Here is a 12,535-nt window from a genome sequence, read left to right as displayed (position 1 = left end):
TAAGAATGGAAACTCATAACATTTAAATCTAACTCTTTAAATTATCAGTTAACATTTTATATGCCCTAATAGCATAAGGAAAAACTGGTATGTGAATACTTTTTCATTATTTTTGTAATGGGAGAAGTTAAGAGTGAGATAAATAGCTGAACATTAATCAAATATTAGCAAATATTTAGTAAAATGCAAGTAAAATCAGCTGTCTAGATATTTGTACTTTTGCTATACTATTCTCAGGGCAAAAACCTAAGAATGGTATAGCTAAGCCAAAATAAGGCCCCAAACACAATTGTTGACTATAGACATAAAGTGCAAGCATCTTTTTATAAACTGAAATTCAATATTTAAATACAAACTGTCTCTTATGATGCTCATAATTCTATTCACACGAGTGACACAAAGTAGAGCTGCTTTTCACCAGAAAGGATATTAATGTGCTTAGAAAGATTTTATGATGAACTTTTCAGGCAAATAATACAAATCATTCAACAAAATACTATTAAAAATCCTGGTGGTATCATACTTGGACATATTTATTGCTGACAGATCATGAGAACTTTGTTCATCACAAACAAATTAATGATTTGTCTTCATCCATTTAAATAATCTCATTTTAATATTTCAAAAACCAAGAAGTTATAGCAAAGAAGCTAAATTAAATATAAAAGAAAAATACTCTCTAGAGCCCAAACATTTCTATAGCAATTTTTCTTCTCTGGTTTACTTATATTCTGGATGACTTCTTTGTAAGACAACTTAGAGATTTCTATTTAGCCAATAGTACCATAGCTCAGATTTAAAACCTAATAATTCATTCTTTGGACAATCAAACATGAAATAAAAGTAATAATTTCTACAAGACTATTCAAACCCAAAACACAATATAGGGTTCTCGAAATATAAAATACTACCTTGGGTGCAGTAATTAAAATATTTAGCTATTTTATAAAGTGTTTACTCATCAATTACAATTTTCATAAGTCATTTGAGTGTGTGCATTTCTAATCACAAGGCAAAAATTCTAAAAAATCAGAATACTTGGTTCTAAATTATTATTGGCTAACCATTGGATTTTATTTAAAAAAAAAATTTGTTTTAGGTACCTGAGACTATTATTACCTTAGGATGTCATGGACTTTAAAGTCACTTTGGGAAAACATATGGAATCCATATCCTACTTTATATTCCTCTTCAAGTCTTCAAGTCTTTTGTGGGTAATGGGAAAGGAAAAACTCTTGAGTGTTGCAACCTTGTCTACCCCTTCACCCTCAATTATCCTTAGGACCTCATTTTCTTTGGGCTTCAGGCCCCTTTCTAACTGTTGGCTCACTTTCTCCCACCTACTGGCTGCTTCCGCTGCTGTCCTGTTTATTTCTTCTATACCCTTCTACTCTCTCCTCAAATATCACATCTTTTTTTTCTAGCTTTATTGAGATATAAGAAACTTTTAACATTGTGTAGGTCTAAGGTGTAAAACATGACGATTGATACACGTATACGCTGCAAAGCAATGACCAGAATAGGGTTAGCTAACACCTCCATTGTCTCACATAATTACCATTGAACACGACTTCTTTAAAAGGCCTTCCTAGGGGGCGCCTGGGTGGCTCAGCCATTAAGCGTCTGCCTTCGGCTCAGGTCATGATCCCAGGGTCCTGGGACGGAGCCTGGGATGGAGCCTGGGATGAAGCCTGGGACAGAGCGCCCTGTGTAGGGTTCTCTGCTCAGCGGGAAGCCTGCTTCTCCCTCTCACACTCCCCCTGCTTGTGTTCTCTCTCTCACTGTTTCTCTCTCTGTCAAATAAATATTTTAAGAAATAAAAATTAAATTAAAAAATTTTAAAAATAAAAGGCCTTCCTTGATCCTTCAGACTAAGTATATGCTTTTCATAGCTGGGGGACTTTTTCCTAATCACACTGAGAGCATATATATATATATATATTTTTATATTTACCTTTATTTACATTTGTGTATGTTTACATTAATTTGGTGCATTTTTATGTGTGTGCTATATTTTTATTAATATCTGTCTCCCCTACTGAAATGTAATCTCCCAGAATGCTGGAATCCTTTCTGATTTCATTGTCTATTATATTCCCAACTGAACACAGTGACTGGCGCTCATCAGGAGATCATTAAATTAACAAATGGCTCTCAGAAACAGAGAACACTGAAGGTTGCCCATATATAAACTACCTGAATGAATCTTAGGTGGAAAGCATCACAGACTCTTTTTGTTTACAGGTTTACTGGATAAAGTCTTTCAATGATAATTCTAGCATAAAGGTCTTAATTCAAGTGTAATACTGAGCATTTCTGATTTAGCATCCTGTTTCCCATTTCCCATACATCTCAAAGAAAGTACAGGGTTTAGCAAAATTGATTTGGGCTTAAATGAGCTAGTAACCTAGAATTAGGACATATACTGTCTTACTCTTTTCTTCCCGTTCTCTCTCTCTCTCTCTCTCTCTCAGTCTTCCCTCCCTCCCTCTCCCTCCCTGCCTATTAAAGTCTTAAGCATTGGCCCTTCAGAGAGTGCAGTACTGGTATCTTTATCATACAATCATTCTATTGGGATCAGAGTTTCTTTAGGTACATCCTCTTCATACCTAAAGGATGGAAACGATTAGTTTAGCTTTGGGGGAAGTTTTTTTTTGTTTTTTTTTTTTCCTACAGCACTCTCTTCTCAGTAATCTAGATAAATTGCCAACCAAGCACATTATAACCTTGGTGAATTTATCTATGGGAACACTCACATAAGCTTGAAATTAGTATGCCCCTAGAGACTACCCTATTTTTCCTTCTTAATCAGGCCTTAGGTGGATAGTCAGTGTCTTAGAACTGAGCAGACAGAATTTGCAAGCTGAATAATGTTGGCTCACAGAGTGCATTCTTTTACACTTGGAAGAGAAATTGTGACTAAGTGACAGTGAGGTTTTTACTTGCATGCTGTTGGTAACCTTCTGTCCCTATACACAGGCAGAGGGCTTTCTTGGTTAATGGGCTGGGTTTGTGGAACACTTGTCCCTTGATGCTGTGTATGAGCCCTCGGGTCAGGAGATAGACAATTTACATCCATTTACCTGACATTTTTTATACTCAAAGGCTACCAGCTTAGTCCCAGAAAGCCTGACCCTAACATGGTTTGATAAACAGGCAGGCAAGAAATACTGCATTAACACAGTTCTTATATTCAGTCGAGGGAAAAACAGAAACATAAGGTATTATACACTCTACACTCATTCTGCTTTTCCCAGGCTTTTACACTGCCATTCGTGCTTACTTGCAAGATTGGATTCAATTTAAAGATTATTAAATAAAGAAGAAAAATCTGCATATATTCTAAATAACCCAACACTAAGATTGCTTAAACGTTTCTTTATATATATATAACCATTTCTGTTAATGTGTCAAAAAAGGAGAGGTACTTTGCAAACTTTTTTTTATGTTTGAGGCATAATATCACAGGATTTAAAAATCAATTGAATTATTGGATAAATAAATATTTCTATTGTTAGATTTTTTGATTCATAAAAATTATCAGAAACTCAAGGGAGTAGTTTATCTTCTCTCCTTCAAAGGAATATTGATCTAAATGCTATGTCACTTTAAGAGATATTGCTATTTATATAACTAGAGAGCAGAGGCTTATTTTGACCCCGCTACTGAGAATCAGTGCTATCTGACAGGGAGTCTTTAGTTCATATCATTAAGGAAAACTAGGAGTAAATTTTAGAGTCATTTTTCTCTCAAGTTCTTTTTAACAAACTCTATGACACTTTCAACTTATTTTCCAATACTAATTTTTTGCTTCATTCATTCACTAAATGTTTATTGAACATCTACTACATGACAAATAGTCTAGTAGGTCTTGTAGATATTGAATCAACCAGATGGGACAAAATTTCTGCATTTATGAAGCTTACTTTCTGGACAGTATATTTTTTAAATAGTAAGAGAAAAATAATCAATAAGATAATATCAGGTAGTGCTAAGCATGATGGAACAAAAAGGAACTATTAGGAGATAGAGGGTAACAGGCGGTATTCATTTAGTATGAATGATCAAAGAATGCATATATGAGGAGATGCATTCTAATCAGAGTCTTGAATACATTGAGAGTGAATCGTGTGTAGATCTGAGGGAAGATTTTCCATGTATAGGGGACAGCAAGTGCAAAGGTCCTGAGGAAGTAAACCATTTGATATAGTCAAGAAATAGGAAAACAGCCAGTGTGGTAAGTATAAACTTAGGAGAGGACAAGGAAAAGGCAGGAAATGAGGTCAGAAAATGCAGGGTCAAGTTGGCTTGAACACAGTGGGATGCAGTGGGGAAGAGGGTTAGTTTGATCACCTAGGTTCCATTTCTCATTCAGTCACTTGCCAACTATTTACCATATATAAATTTGAAATGGAAGTAACTGCCTGGAAAATAGAAGAGCAGTAGTCAACCGTAAGGAATCAATGATTAAATTAATATTTCGTTAGGAAATAGGTTCTCTGCTGTCTTATCATGATCAAGGAGTGAGAATTATTAGAGGAAGAAATCACATGCTATTCATTTCTTTCCTACCCCATCCAAAGATACACACACCTTGAAATCAAACCACAAATATTTATTACTTTAGTTGATCTTTGTAGTTAAAAGCTACAGAGAGTCATTCTTGTTGCTCCAAGTGATAGGAGATTTATTGTAAATGTAGAGAAGAAAAAATGCAAGTTAATGGAAACACTGACAGTGGCAGATTCTTCTTTCTATGGCAGAATCGTTATTCAGCTCCAAGAACTGGCAATCTTTTGTTCAACAAAGCACTTTAATGCCCAGTTTGGCTATGAAAGGCCAAAACTTCTAGTGGTTTAGCCTAAATGGGACTGTTGGGGCAAAATGATCAGTGACTTGCTCTGCCCAAAAATTAATAAAAATAAATAAAAATCACATTTTGTCTTTTCTTTGTCAGACTGGGATACAGAGAAGGAATGGGGATCTGTTCATGAATGAGAAGGGCCCAATCAACTTAGCTTAAAAATGGCAAGAACACAGTAAGAATATAGGAAGAACAAGGCCCAAAATAAAGGTGACCACAGCACGGTCACTCAAATGTTCTGCTCTATTCAGAACAGCAGCTCTATGCATGTCTCTGCTGTCTTGCTAAATGGCTTCATCATCTCTCTTCTTCATGTCATATATCTCTGTCTTGGAATTAGCACTCCCACACAACCTCAGATCACATATGCTGACATATCAAACTCTTTTTTTTTAATGTGAACATTTCATGTTTAGCTTTCTTTGCTATAGATTTATACCCCTAGGGCTTTTGTTTGTGCAAATTGCTAAGAAATTAAGTTTGATTGGCTTGGAACTGAGCTAAGCTATGAAGGAATTGGAAGGTTGTAGATGGATAGAGCTTAGAGAATGGAAAGAATGGGTTAATGAAATGTCATTAGCAGGAAAAAATGAATTTGGAAACCATGCTTAATGAACACCGAGTAAGAATCTTAGAATAAGTGTTGTATCTGTAATACCTGAGATTGGAAAAAGCAAGGAAATCTAAGGCATTCTTCCTACTTGTTGATGGACTAAAAGGAATACGTAAGTTACTGTATGATTTATTTCCACTTAATTGTTCTCTCCTGAATAAAAAAAATAATACAGATTCATTTTTAATTGGAAAAAGTAATTTGTATGTGAACAGGAACATGAGAAAGCACATGAAGAGTACTGATCATCTATTGTGCACTGAGGCCCGATTTGTAGGTTCTATATCCTCTCCACTGGGACCAGAAATAGGTTTGTAACGTAGCAATAGAACTGGGGACTGTTTGTGCTGGAAAAGACTATAGAAAGCATTTGTTCAAATTCTTTCATTTTATAGATGAGGAAATTGAAATTCAAGTAGAGAATGTGAGTATATTGAGATCACAGGTAGTAGTGCAGTTGAGAAGAAAACCCAGATTCTTATGTCCCAGGGCATTATTTCCATACATCATGCTGCTTGTCCTTCATCATAATGGTAGAAATTCTAATCCGAAACAAACAAAAAGTTATCTACGTATTAGAAAAAGTAGTCTGTGCTTTGTGTTCTACATTCAGGGCTATAATATTCAACTAATACTGCTTTTAAAACATCTGGTGTTTGTATACTGACTGTATTTTTATTATCCATAGGCTTGAAGATTTGTTATTCTAGGAATACCTGAAAAAAAGAGATCCTATCCTTTTATACCATTATATCTGTCTTTTACATGTTCCTGTTGATTACATGTCTTTCTGTTCTTTGAAAGTACTCTGAAAGACTTAGGCATTCACATGGCACGGAGATTTTTCAGGGCAAAAATCACATATAACTCTCTCTGTGACAATCATAATTCCTTTTTTGACTAACCATTGCTCAGATTTCAAGAATGCAAGTAAAATTGTTATATGTGTACATATATGTGCATTACAACTGCATATTCTTTATGTTCAATACCTCCCAATACTACTTACAAAGAGACATTTAACCTTTTATTGCTCTTTTCATTGAGTGAAATGCATCAAGCATTTTTCACGGGTGCCAGTTCAACTTCTTTATGTCAGAGATAATTGTTTTGGCCTCGGGGAAAGAATGTGCTTTCTGCTGCAAATGATGGCTGCACAACCATCTAAGTAAAAAATTAACTAGTAGTGAAGTCTTAGGTTTCTTTATCTTATCAATTATTGAAGAAAGAAACTTTCCTTAGCATAAGGAGAATACTAAAAATGTCAAGATAAAATGATGGAAATGTTGAGGGTGGGAATGGGTACAGTAAACAAGTTTGAAGTCAACAAGCTCTTTAATGGATGAGATAGGGAATGTGTTAACCACATTTACATTTTTTCAGGTGAAATTACTTGTTTTTAAAACAATAAAAAGGAAAATTGAATTTTCCTATCAGGGGAAAAGTTGAGTCAAGTCTATCCTATATATATGTGTGTAATATATATATATATATATATATATATGGTCTACCATGTATAAAATCCACATCCGTTCCTTCCTGAAGAAATAATGGTATTTGACTATTACAACAATGAGAGCTGCCAGAGGCACTGCACAGAATCCAAGATATAGAAACCACACGTCACGTGCATTGACATTCAAACAGATGAGTTATAAACCACTTTGTGCATTTTAAAAAAAGCAATAATCTAATTGATTACTGCCAAAACACCATGCTTATTAGAATTTAATAAAAACAAATTAAAAATTAGGCACTAGGAAAACATGATCGGTCTTTCCCATTCTTGGGGCAGGTAATAGTAAAGCTGGGTGCTTGTATCTTTGTCATTTTCTGATACCGTTAGAAGGAGGAAGAACAGGAAGCCATGGAAGGAAAAAATAAATCACCTCCACTACTGTCCACCATTATCACATAAGCGGTGATTTTCTAAGATTCTTAGAATACTAACATATCCAAAACTTGCTGTAAAAACTACTTGACATTTAATTTTTAGGTACTTCCTATAAGCAAAACTTTGTTAAAGGTCTACTATGAGCCAACAGTGTTAATATATAATTAGGTTACGTGAAATATAGTAGAAAGGATAATACCAGTTAACATTTATTGAGCAATAATTATTGACAAAGGTGCTGTGCTTATCTCTTCCTTCATGGCATCCTTGAATTCCCACGGTAATCCTATGAGGAAGGTAATATTATGAATCCCACTTTTTGAGTGAGGAAATATTTAGAGAGTCAAAGTTACTTAGACGGTAAGTGCGTCTGACAGATTACAAATTCTTTTCCCCTCACTGCTCTTCTGTATGCCATGCGTAGATTTAAGCCCTTGGGGAAAGAAGATTAGAAGAGTAGCAGTTCCTAAAATCAGAATATTCCCTGAGTACTGATGACTGTGCCCCACAGAAAGAAAATTCAAGGACGAAGATCTAGATTTGGCTGAAGTCTCCTGGGTGATGTCTCAGTATGCGGGTCTAAGAAGAGTTCTCTTTACTTATATTTATTTCACCTCGAGCTACACTAGCCCACACGGCAACCACTAGCCACCAGTGGCAACTGAGCACTCATAATGTGGCTCGTCTGAAGTGAATGTGCCGTAGGGAGAAAAAAAAAAAAATCTCAGTAATAATTTTTGTATTGATTACATGTTGAAATAACATTTTAGGTACACTGAGCTCAATATTTTATTATAATTAATGTTGCCTTTTAAAAATTTGTTTGTTTGTTTATTTATTTATTTATTTATTTATTTTCAGATGTAGAATTTAGTGATTCATCACCCATATTAAAAATATATAGTTTTAGAGATGCCTGGGTGGCTCATTTGGTTTAGTGTCTGCCTTTGGCTCAGCTCATGATCCCAGGGTCCTGGGATCGAGCCCCACATCGGGCTCTCTGCTCGGCAGGGAGCCTGCTTTTTCCCTCTGCCTGTCACTCTCCCTGCTTGTGCTATCTCTCTCTCTCTGTCTCTCTGACAAATAAAAAGAAAATAAATAAAATATTTAAATGTAGATAGATGATTGATAGATAATTTAAATGTGGCTACTAGAAAATTTAAAATTTTGTATGTGGCTCACAGTATATTTTTATTATATAGTGCTGATCTAAAGTGCTTTCTTCCAAGCCTTCTGCTTTTAAGAGATACTTAATGAGGTATACTCCTGTCTATTTCTGTTATGATTTTATGAAGGAACTAGTATCTAAACTTGACTCTTTTCTTTTAAGAATGTAAGAAGTCTTATTTCCCCTTTCTCATCTTGTAATCTCCTATTTATTTATTTACCTATAATTAGCACTAACCCCTTATGACAAAAAATAAATTTTAGAGTTTTATTTTAGAGTGATAGTATAGAGGGAATGGTGCTTCCTTTGCAGACCCATATGTAGTGGAGAGGAAACCAGATTAGTTTCTCAGGTTGCTGCAGGATAGAACCAGGTAGCATGTCTAAATCTGGTAAGAAATCGCGGGGCTGAATATTGTGGTTGCAGGACATCATCAGAGATGGAATAACCAAAGTTTCAACAATTTTACACTGAGGTGAGCTTATGTGTTTCCTCAAAGAGGTTATCAAGCCAAAAGCTTTCCTATCATTATTTGGGGGTCAAGACCCCATAACAGAGCCTTTATTGAAAAGATTGGAATGAGTTGGGGAACCAGGAAAGAAACTTAGAAACCTGGTAAGAACAAGAACTAAAAAAATTAATAAAAGTGGAGAAGAGAGGTACAATATAATCAAAAGTTTGAAGTGAAATTTATTTACTCTCCTACTGAAACAATGGGTCAGTTACCAGAAAACCAAAAGATACTTTTTTTAAAAGGATGCTTTTGAAAACACAAAAGATTTTAGTGAAAAGAATAAAATCATTTGGCAAAACAGTCCTTCTATTTTCATTAACAACTATTGGCAGTAAAGTAATGGAGTAGCACAGCCTAAATACCATAGTTAAATTTCTACCATTCACTTTCATTTGAAAGAAGCAAATTAAAAACAAAGTTAACTGTTATTAGAAATCTATTTCAAATAGCAACTAACTTCCAGTGTACAATAAAGAACCCATATAGATTAAGAGCAAACTTGTGCCCATTTTTTGTAGGACCGTATCAACAATGATTCCAAGTCATTGCATTTTAATGTTTTTAGAATTATCAAAAATTAAATTATACTTAGCAAAATCAGAGGGTTAAATGTATTTTAAGACTTTTAGAAATGGCCATTGCATTTATGATAGGGTGAAGATTTTTACAATTACTGAGCACTCACAACACGTCAGCACTCACAACATGCTAAGCAGCATTCGAATAGAAAATACTTGTGTTTAATATCAGATTATGGAAGATAGTTGAAAATAATAAAAGCTCCTACTTCATGTAATGATTCACAAATATTGAATGAGACACCTACTGCACGCCAGGCACTCTTCATGGTCCTGAGGACTTGGCAGTAAAGCAGGGAGGCTGTTAGAAAGGCCAGAAATGGTGATTGTTTATACCACAGCAGTTATGCGGGAAGATAGTGCATTGGATTGATTCTGGGTATATAAGCCCTGTAGAAACATGAGGAATTTTGTTGATGCATCTGTAGTAGGCTGTGATTTAAAGAGGTGTAAAGAATACCTCCAGGTTTTTTGTCCTAGGAAACTGAAAGGATGGAATTGCCACTTCCTGGAAAATAAAGGATGTGAAAGAAACACATTTTACGGGAAGAGAAGGAACGATTTTGGACATGTTAATTTGGAAATGCCTTGAGGACACAAAAGTGGAGGTTGGTGGCTGAATATGTGAGAATATGTGAGTCTGAAGTTCCAAAGAGAGGCTCTCACTATAGATACAAATTTAAAAATCTCCAGCTTCTGAATGGTATTTAAAAGCATGCTTTTTCAATTAAGTGAAAGTAGAGAGAAATGAGAAGGGGCCCAGGGGTTGAGCCAAAGTTTAGAGTCTGGGGAGTTGAGAAGGAACTGCCCAAAAAGATTGAGAAGGAGCATTCTATGCACAAGGAGGGAAAAGTAGAAGGCTGGATTTCTAGCAGGAAAATGAATAAAATATTTCCAGTAGGAGTCAGTGATCAGCTGTGTAAAATACTTCCATTTAATTAAGTAAGATGAGAACTCAGAATTCCCCACTGATGCTGACTAGAACAGTTTTGATGGAGTGGTGGCAGGGGAAGGTTGGCTGCAGTGAGTTCAAGCTAGCATAAAAGCACAGGAATAAGAGACAGTATGGACAACTCCTTCGAGGAGCTTTTTTGTAAACATATAGAGAGAAGAGTGGGCACTACAGCTACAAAGGAAGTAGGGCCAATAAGTATTTTAAAAAGAGAGAGAAAAAAAGGACATGCAGGGATGCTGATAGGAAAGATTCAGGGGGGAGGTAAACACTGCTGATACAGGAAAAAGGAAGGACACTTTGCTGGGGCTTTCCAGGAGCCCCAGACGAGAGAAGATGGGGTCTGTGCACAAATGGAGGTATTGGTTTTCACCAGTAATAGCTATTAATAGTAGTAAGAGGAAAAGACAGTGTACATAGTGGAGTTGAATAGGTGGATGGAAGTACTGGTGGCACAGTGTACAAAATTCAATTCTGATTGCTTCTATTTTTCTCAGTAAAATGGGAAGCAGAGCCATCAGATGAAAAAGAATAGGGAGAGGTGTGTTGGAGGTGAAGAGAAAGGAGAGGCACAGCATGGTCACCTAACTGAAAAAGTGAACAGAGTGGAAGTATAGTATGATTGCTAGAAACCATCAAGGCTACTGAGACTACATTTAAAGAGAGTCCAGTTTAATGCTGTGTGCTCATTTGAACTTTATTTAGCGTCAGTGGAGTGTGGAATAATCTTCACAGTGGCCCTATGAGGTAGCTACTATTGCCATGCCCATGGGAGATTTGAAGAAGTTCAGGAACAAAGAGGGGTTAAAGAAATTGCCCAAGATCTTAGAATAACTAAGGGGGTAGTCTCTGGATTCTAATCCATACATAGCTTGTACCATTTACTGCTACACTTACTGCTTCCATGAATTGTTCATTCCATGAATACAACAAGTATCTAGTTAGGGCAACTAGGTGATCTTGATGCCCTTGTCTAAGACATGGAGTGCAAAAACAAGAGAAGGTTGCAGGTGTGGGAATGAAAGAACTAGGAAATGACTGCAGTTTTGTACTTTGCTAGTGGAGGTGTGTGTAAATTTTCCCAAAATAGAACACAGCTCTGGCTTTCACAATATTCATATTTTAGTTAGAGAAACAGGCAATTAAACAATCACAATATACCATGGTAAGTGCTATAACTGATGCTCGGTGGAACCAGAGAGGAGGAGTGTTCACTATCCTTGAGGGAAGTGAGAAGAAAAGGTGTGAACAAACACTTCCCAGATGGTAAGATGGTTAGGCAGATTCTTGAAGAATGAACACAAAGTCCTCAGGCAAAGAAGAGCATATGCAAAGGCAGGAAAAAATATCACTTGCAGGGCTCTGAAGATGCTCCATCTGGGAGGAATGGTGGACGTGTAGGGAGATTACATGGGAAAGGTGGGCTGGGAACAGCTGGAGAGCTATTTAAAAATTGGAGGCGAGGTGTGGCATGAGAGGATTTGCATTTTCTGAAGGAAATGCTGGACTCAATTCAGAGGATATATTGGAAAGAGAGTGGGAGAGAATATTTGAGGCAACAAGACCATTTTAGTGATTATTACAGCTGCTCAGTAACTGGGAGTGAAGCAGTAATTGCGAAGATGAAGAAAAGATTAATTCCTGACTAAAGAAATTTCTTGAAATGATGTTTCAATTTTCACTGAACGGCTTTTTTTTACCATTATCCCATTCTTTGCATATCTAGTACCAACAATAAAACCACCACCACCAACAATAAACAGTCTACATTCTTGGCATTTTAAAGTAAAAAAATATTTTTTAAATTGTTAAAAAATTTATCAATAATTGATAGGTGAACAAATATTAATCTGTTCAAGTATCACATGTGATATAGTTAGCAATCTTGTTTGAAGACACAACTAACACAGAAATTTGGTACAGATTTATCCTAACAAACTTTGAAATGTCCC

The 12,535-nt window shown here is 35.8% G+C and overlaps 1 protein-coding gene across 3 annotated transcripts in view; it reads right to left on the bottom strand.

Annotated features, from left to right (window-relative positions):
* The window catches only part of CADM2 (cell adhesion molecule 2), a 1,086,523-nt gene that overhangs the window by 365,798 nt on the left and 708,190 nt on the right, over positions 1-12,535 (bottom strand). The window lies entirely within an intron of this gene.

This window comes from Phoca vitulina, unplaced genomic scaffold, assembly GCF_004348235.1.
Source record: "Phoca vitulina isolate PV1807 unplaced genomic scaffold, GSC_HSeal_1.0 scaffold8, whole genome shotgun sequence".
NCBI classification, from domain to species: domain Eukaryota; kingdom Metazoa; phylum Chordata; class Mammalia; order Carnivora; family Phocidae; genus Phoca; species Phoca vitulina.
This window is presented reverse-complemented; position numbering and strand designations above follow the sequence as displayed.